This window comes from Pteropus vampyrus, unplaced genomic scaffold, assembly GCF_000151845.1.
Source record: "Pteropus vampyrus isolate Shadow unplaced genomic scaffold, Pvam_2.0 Scaffold434, whole genome shotgun sequence".
Lineage (NCBI taxonomy): Eukaryota > Metazoa > Chordata > Mammalia > Chiroptera > Pteropodidae > Pteropus > Pteropus vampyrus.
The window spans coordinates 2,150,090-2,158,128 of record NW_011889215.1 but is presented as its reverse complement, the minus strand read 5'-3'; the positions used below and the strand labels follow the sequence as shown (position 1 = coordinate 2,158,128).

General features: G+C 34.3%; 1 pseudogene; it reads right to left on the bottom strand.

The window, feature by feature from the left end:
* Window positions 1–1,951: 1,951 nt before the first annotated feature.
* On the bottom strand, window positions 1,952–2,070 carry LOC111732221 (annotated as a pseudogene).
* Window positions 2,071–8,039: the final 5,969 nt, after the last annotated feature.

Sequence of the window (8,039 nt, the reverse complement as noted above, 5' to 3'; positions counted from 1 at the left end):
CTAAAGAGCAACCAAGGTTGAGAACCAGTGAGGTACTTTCCACATTCTCATTCTCACTCTTTCTGCCCTTCAATCTTGAAAAGAACTTTAACCTAAATTAACTTTGGTTGCTTATTTTACCTTCATCTCTTTCCTTTCTACTCACCCAGGGTGCCGTCATGGCCTACATGTTCAACAAAATACAGTTTCTTTCTCTACTATCATTTTTTTATCCTTACTTGGGAAAACCACAACCTGGAGCACTGTCCAGTACACTTCATCCTCAAGTACTGACTCTGCACACACCACAAGCTGTTTCCACCTTCCCTGCCAGTCAGGCCTCTGAGTGCCGCTGGAGAAACCCTCCCATACCTGCTATGGCCCTAAGCACTTTTAGTCTCCTGCATCAGGTCCAGTGTCATCTCTTTTTCTTCTTTCACTAAAGGTCTATTGGACACCTCCATCTCTCCTCTGTCAACACCTCAACCTCAATCCTCTTACTGTCGGCATATTATCTTACCTCCTACTTACAAAATACACCATCACTATCTCTCTTCTCTCCAGCCCAGAAGATGCCCCTTCTTCCTCTCCATGGTTCTCCGAACCATGTGGTCCCCTGTCCCCACATCTTCTCTAGGACTTGACTATGTCAACCAGCTTCTCTTTCTCATGAAACTTACATCTTTTTCTCTAGTAACTTTACTTTTCATTCTATAAACATGTTCAATATTACTTATCCTAAAAGTTTCCCTTGACTTTGCATTTCTCTCTACTGTCAGATTTCTTTTCTTCCCTTACTTAAAGTTATTTAAGGAATAGTTTAGAATAATGGTATTGTGGTTATAATAGCTTTAAAGAGCCCTTAACTTGCTGAAATAATATGGTGTCTGAGATTTGCTTTAAAAATAATAGGAAATAGGCTCAAATAAGAGATGGTACAGATGAAATAAGATAGCCATAAGATGACCATTGTTGAAGCTGGGTGATTGGCATAGAGGGGTTTGTTATTCTGTTCTGTCTATCTTTATAAATGTTAAATGTTTCTAAAACAAAAAGTTTTGAAAAATCTACATGCATTGTCCACTCTTAGCCACTCCTTAGCCCATTGTTATTACTTGACTTCTTCTTATCCCTGCAAAAGTGTTCTCACTATAGTCACATGTTACCTTCCAATTGCCCAAATCCATTAAACATCTTTCATTAATTATCTTACTGTGACTGTTTGCTATAATTGTTACATTGTTCTCTCCTTCCTGAAACACTTCACTCTCTTTGCTTCTGCAACAAGATAGTTTTCCCAGCTCTCCCACACTCTCCAACATTTCCTCCCTCAGTTTCCTCCTCACTCTATCTGCACTCAACATACTCTCCACAAATCTTTGATTTCATTTCTACCCGTATACTGGAGATACCCAACTACATATATTCAACTCAAACTTTCCATTGGCTTCTTTCTTGACTACCAAGTGCCTAATGAGCATCCTCACTGAGTCATATAAACACATTCAGCCTCAGGCTGAATCCACAGACTTCCCTAAGCTTGCTCCTCCTCTTTTCCTCCATCTGTGAAAATATTCCTCTTATACCATTTTCCTGATTAACCCAGACTCCTCCCTCTTCTTTATCACTCCTTTCTCGTTTACTTTACCTCCTCAGTATCACTTCTCCCTATCTTTACTAGTACTCTCTTATACAAGCCATTATCATCTCTCATCTAGAACACAGCAACAGCTTCCAACCTGGCATCTCAGTTTTCATCAATGTTCTCTTATCTTATCTTCCCTCCCTGAAGCAGTCAGAGACATCCTCAGAAAATGTGCATCTGATCATATCATTTTTTTGTTTTAAGACCTTCAAAACTTGCCAAATCAATATTATTGTTTTTTTAGGCGAGGCACACTTGGTTGACCTCAGAGACTGCGAGGACCTTGTCAGCTTACAATTCTTTATTTATTATTATTATTTTTTTTTACACCTACAGCACCTGGTCTTCCTAGGTGGTCTCCCATCCAAGTACTAACCAGGCCCGACCCTGCTTAGCTTCCAAGATCAGACAGGATCGGGCTTGTTCAGGGTAGCACAGCCGTAGACCAAATCAATATTATTAACATACAAGTTCCTTAACATGACACATAATGGCTTCCAAGACCTGTTCTCCTCTTAATATCAGCCCTCAGCACTTCCTGTCTTGCAGCTTACATTTCAGATGACTAAATTGTTTGCCTTCCATCTTGTGCATCTTCAAAATTCTCATCTCTGTGTTTGTTCATGTATCACTTCTGCCTGGGACACCCTTCTCTCCACTGCCATCTACTCTTGAAGATTTCATCCAAGTTCATTCTTCTCCAGGAAGCTTTCTATATCTCAGCCCCTTCCAATTAGGGTTTCTCTTTGATGCTCCTATATCTCTATGAATCTCTGTGACTAGCTTGATCTTCCACATTAGACCATGAAGTCATCAAGGCCAAGAACTCGTCTCTTTCATTGTAGTGTCTCTAGCACTCAGCCTAGTGAATTGTAAATTGTAGACGCTCAATAACTGTTTGATAAGTAAGTGAATGAAAAAAAAGGCATATTTAGGGAATAAATGAAATATCATGTTACCTAAAAGAAGATTCAAATGAAAGTTTTCCATCACTGACACTTCATATAGATATGTTACAGTCTATAAAATTTCAATAATCCAAGTTAATAGTCATAATATTTCTAACTATAACACACAATAATTGTCTAATGTAAACCATAGCCAAAATAATGCCATTTTGTTCACTTGATATGAAACTTTTTGTAGTCTATGCCAGAATGCTTATAAATAACAAGAAATATAACATGCTTTTGTATAGATCTCTTAATACTTCTTGTTTACTTTAAGGTATCACAAATAACAATGACCGATTGATTGCTACCGTGTCCTGGGTACCATGCTAAATAACTACCTCAATTATTTCATTTAATCTGGCATGTTAGTTGTATTAACCCACATAGAAAAGAACTTGAGGCTAAGAGCAGTTAAATTACACACCATATATTACTAGTAAGTCACAGAGTCTAGACATGAATGTAGGGTCTGCCTGACTACAAAGAAAAAAACACTGAAATCTCTGAAATGTTCTGAAAAACACTGAAACCTCAATATAATTTAAAAGTAAAATTTTATCCAGAATTAGAGTATGACATTTTTAAAATACACCTTCAAAATCCTTTTTTACATGTCTATAATAATAGAATAAAAGTGTTGACAATAGCAAAACCAAAAATAAAAATTATTAAATAAAATTATTTTTTTTTAATATTTAATTATGATTGGCATTCAAAATTATTTTATATTAGTTTCAGATGTAAAGTATAGTGGTTAGACATTTATTTAACTTATGAAGTGATCCCCTCAATTAGTCTATTACCCACCTGGCAAGATACATAGTTAATACAATATTATTGACTTTACTCCCTATGCCGTATTTCCCATTCCCATAACTATTTTGTAACTATCAAGTTGTACTTCTTAATCCCTTCACATTTTTCACTCAGCCCCTCAACCTTCCTCTCATCTGGCAGTCACTAGTTTTTATCTATGAGTCTGTTTCTGTTTTGCTCTTTAAATTTCACGTACAAGTGAAATCATAGGGTTTTTGTCTTTCTCTGTCTGACTTATTTCACTTAGCATAATACCCTCTAGGTCCAGCTATGTTGTCACTAAAGCAATATTTCATTTTTTATGGCTGAGTAATATTCCATTGTATGTATGCATCATATCTTTTGTATTAATGGACACTTAGGTTGGTTCCATATCTTGACTATGATAAATAGTGCTGCAGTGAAAAGAGGGGGCATATATCTTTTCAAATTAGTGTTTTTGTTTTCTTTGGATAAACACTCAGAAGAACAATTGATGCATCATAAGGTAGTTCTATTTTTAATTTTTGAGGAACCTCCAAACTGTTTTCCATAGTGAGTGTACCAATTTGCAATCCCACCAACAGCGTGTGAAGGTACCCTTTTCTCCATATCCTTACCAACAATTGTTTGTTGATAGGTGTGAGGTGATCTCATTGTGGTTATAATTTGCATTTCTGATGATCAGTGACGTTGAGCAACTTTTCATATGTCTATTGGCCGTTTGTACATCTTCTTTGGAGAAATGCCTATTCGGGTCCTCTCCTTGTTTCTTACTCAATTGTTTGTTTGTGGTGTTGAGCTATATAAGTTCTCTATAAATTTGTATGAGCCTTTAATCCATTTTGAGTCTATTCTTGTTTATGATGTAAGGTGGTACAATTTTTTTTTGCATGTATCTGTCCTGTTTTCCCAGCACCATTTATTGAATAGACTGCCTTTACCCATTGTATATTCTTGCCTCCTTTGTCAAAGATTAAGTGACCATATAGGCATGGATTTATTCCTGGGTTCTGTATTCTGTCCCATTGATCTATGTGTCTGTTCTTGTGCCAGTACCATGCTATTTGGGTTACTATAGGCTTGTGATACAGTTTGATATCAAGTAGTGTAATATCTTTTATGATTCCATGTAAATTTTTGGATTACGTTCTAATTTTGTGAAAAAAAACTATTGGTTTTTTGATAGAGATTGCATTTAATCTATGGATTACATTGGGTAATATGGATATTTTAAAGATGTTAATTTTTTCATTCCATGAGTGCAGAATATGCTTCCATTTATATCTTCTTCAGTTCTTTCTTCAATGTCTTGTAGTTTTCTGAGTACAGGTCTTATACCTCCTTGATTAAATTTATTTCTAGGTATTTTATTTTATTTTTGATGCAATTGTAAATAAGATTGTTTTCTTAATTCCTTTTTCTGATAGTTCATTATTGGTGTATAAAATTGCAACTGACTTTGAATATTAATTTTGTATTAATTAATTTTGCTACTTTACCTAATTCATTGATCAGTTCTAACAGTTTTTTGGTAGACATGTAATCCTTGGGGTTCTCTCAATATAGTATCATGTCATCTGCAATTATACAGTTTTACTTCTTCCTTTCCAATTTGAATGCCTTTTATTTCTTTTTCTTGCCTAATTGCTGTGTCTAGGACTTCCAATATTATGTTGAACAATAGTCATGAAAGTAGACATCCTTGTCTCATTCTTGATACTTAAAGAAAATGCTTTTAGTTTTTCATTGTTTAATATTAATCTAGGTGTGGGTTTGCCATATATGGCCTTTATTATCTTGAGGTATATTCCCTCTATTTCCACTTTGCTGAGAATTTTTATCATAAATGGATGTTGGATTTTCTTGAATGCTTTTTCTGCATCTATTAATATGATCATATGATTTTTATCTTTTGATTTGTTAACGTGGTGTGTCACATTAATTGATTTGCAGATAATAAAACAATGTTGCATCCCAGGAACAAATACCACTTGAGCATGGTGTATGATATTTTTAATATATTGCTGAATTTGATTTGCTAATATCTTGTTGAGGATTTTTGCATCTCTTTTCATTAGGGATAATGACTTATAATTTTCTTTTCTGAAATGTCTTTGTCTGGTTTGGGAATCAGGGTAATGGTGACCTCATAAAATGAGCTTTGGAGCCTTCCCTCCTGTTGAATTTTTTTGGAATAGTTTGAGAAGAATAGGTGTTAATTCTTCTTTGAATGTTTGGTAAAATTCACCTGTAAAGCTATCTGGTCCAGTACTTTTTCTTTTTATCTGTCATGTATTTTATTTATTTGGGAGAGTACAAAAGTGAATGTTTATTTAGAATAAAAAATAGGTTAACAAGAATCACAAATTTTCAAAATCTGACTCCAAATATCACAAAATCTGGAGTAGTAGTATATAGATATTATATAACATGAAGTGTATATATACACATTACATTATATATACATATATAATATATATTATTAATTTACAGTTTAACATACTCATATAATACTTTTTTACTATGTATTTTTTGCTACCTATTTTTTAATACTTATTTAAATTTTTCAATTATAGTTGGTATGTATTATAGTAATTTCAGGTGTACAACACAGTGATTAGACATTTATATAACTTACAAATGATCACCCCACTAAATCTAGTACCCATCTAACACCATGCATAGTTATTACAATATTATTGACTATATTCCTTATGTTATATTTTACATCCCATGACGATTTTGTAACTACCTATTTAAACTTGTTAATCCCTCCCCCCTTTTTACCCACTCCCCCTAACCTCCTCCCATTTGGCAACTCTCCAAATGTTCTCTGTATGTATGAGTTTGCTTCTGTTTTGTTTGTTTATTTTGCTCTTTAGATTCCATGTGTAAGTGAAATCATATGGCAGTTGTCTTCTTCTGTCTGATTTACTCCACTCAGCACAATACCCTCTAGGTTCATCCATGTTGTTGCAGATGGCAAGATTTATTCTTTTTAAAAACATTTATGGCTGAGTAATATTCCATCATATATATATACCACCTCTTCTTTATCCATTCATCCACTGTTGAACATCCAGGTTGCCTCTATATCTTGGCTCTTGTAAATAATGCTGCAATGAACATATGAATGCACATGTTCCTTCAAAGTAGTATTTTTGACTTGTTTGGATAAATACCCAAAAGGGGGGTAACTGGATCCTTCTTTGTCTCTTGTTATAACCTTTATACCAGACAAAGTCTACTTTGTCTTGTATAAATATTGCTACCCCAGATTTTTTTTTATTTCAATTTTCATGAAATATCTTTTTCTATTCCTTTACTTTCAGTCTGTGTGTGTCTTTCAATCTTAAGTGGGTCTCTTGTAGACAACATATATACAGATCTTATTTTCTTATCCATTCAGTTATCCTATGTCTTTTGATTGGAGTAATTAAATATATATAAAGTGATTATTAACATATATGCAATGGAATATTACTCAGCCATAAGAAGAGATGAAATACTGCCATTTGCAACAACATAAATAGACCTCGAGATAATCATGCTAGGCAAAATAAGCCAGACAGAAAAAGTTGAAACTCACATGATATCACTTGTATGTGGGATATAAACCTAAAAGCAACAAATAAACAGGACAGAGACTCATGGACATGGACAATAGACTAGTGGTTACCGGAGGGTAGCGGGGAGAGGGAAGGGGGAGGTAGACAGAATAAAGGGTGTCAAATATGTGATGACAGAAAGAAATCTAACTATGGGAGGTGAATACAGTATAAATATATATATATATGCCTTACAGTTAAAAAAAAGTGATTATTGATAGGTACATAGTTATTGCCATTTTATTATTCATATTTGTGTTTTTCTCCATTCTTCTTTTTAAAGAAGTCCCTTAAATATTTCTTATAATACTGCTTTCATGGTACTGAGTTCCTTTAGCTTTTTCCTGTCTGGAAAGCTCTTTATCTCACCTTCATTTTTAATTATTAGCCTTGCTGGGCAAAGAAGTCTTAGTTGTGGTTCTTGCTTTTCATCACTTTGAATATTTGTGCCAATCCTTTCTGGCCTGCAAAGTTTCTGCTGACAGTCTTATGGGAGTTCTCTTGTAAGTAGCTAGCTACCTCTCTTGCTGCTTTTAGTATTCTATCTTTGCCTTTAATCTTTGCCATTTGAATTATGATGTGTCTTGGTGTGGGCCTCTTTGGGTTCATATTGTTTAGGTCTCTCTGCACTTCTGGATTAGTATGTTTATTTCCTTCTCCAGGTTAGGAAAGTTTTCAGTCATTAGTTCTTTAAATAGGTTCTCAATCTCTATGATGTGAATGTTGTTATGCTCGATGTTGTCTCAGAGGTCCTTTAAACTTCCCTTATTTAAAAAAAAAAATTCTTCTTGCTGTTCCTATTGAGTATTTCCTTCTACATTGTCTTCCAAATCACTGATTTGATCCTTTGCTTCATCTAATGAACTGTCTAGTATATTCTTTATTTTAGTTTTTGCATTCTTAATTTCTGACTGCTTTTTATGGTTTCTGTGTCCTTTTTTATGCTTACTATCTCTTTGTTGAAGTTCTCACTGAGATCTCTATTCTTCCCTTATGTTCACTGAGCGTCCTTATAACCAGTGTTGTGAACTCTTTGATTGGTAGGTTGCTTGCCTC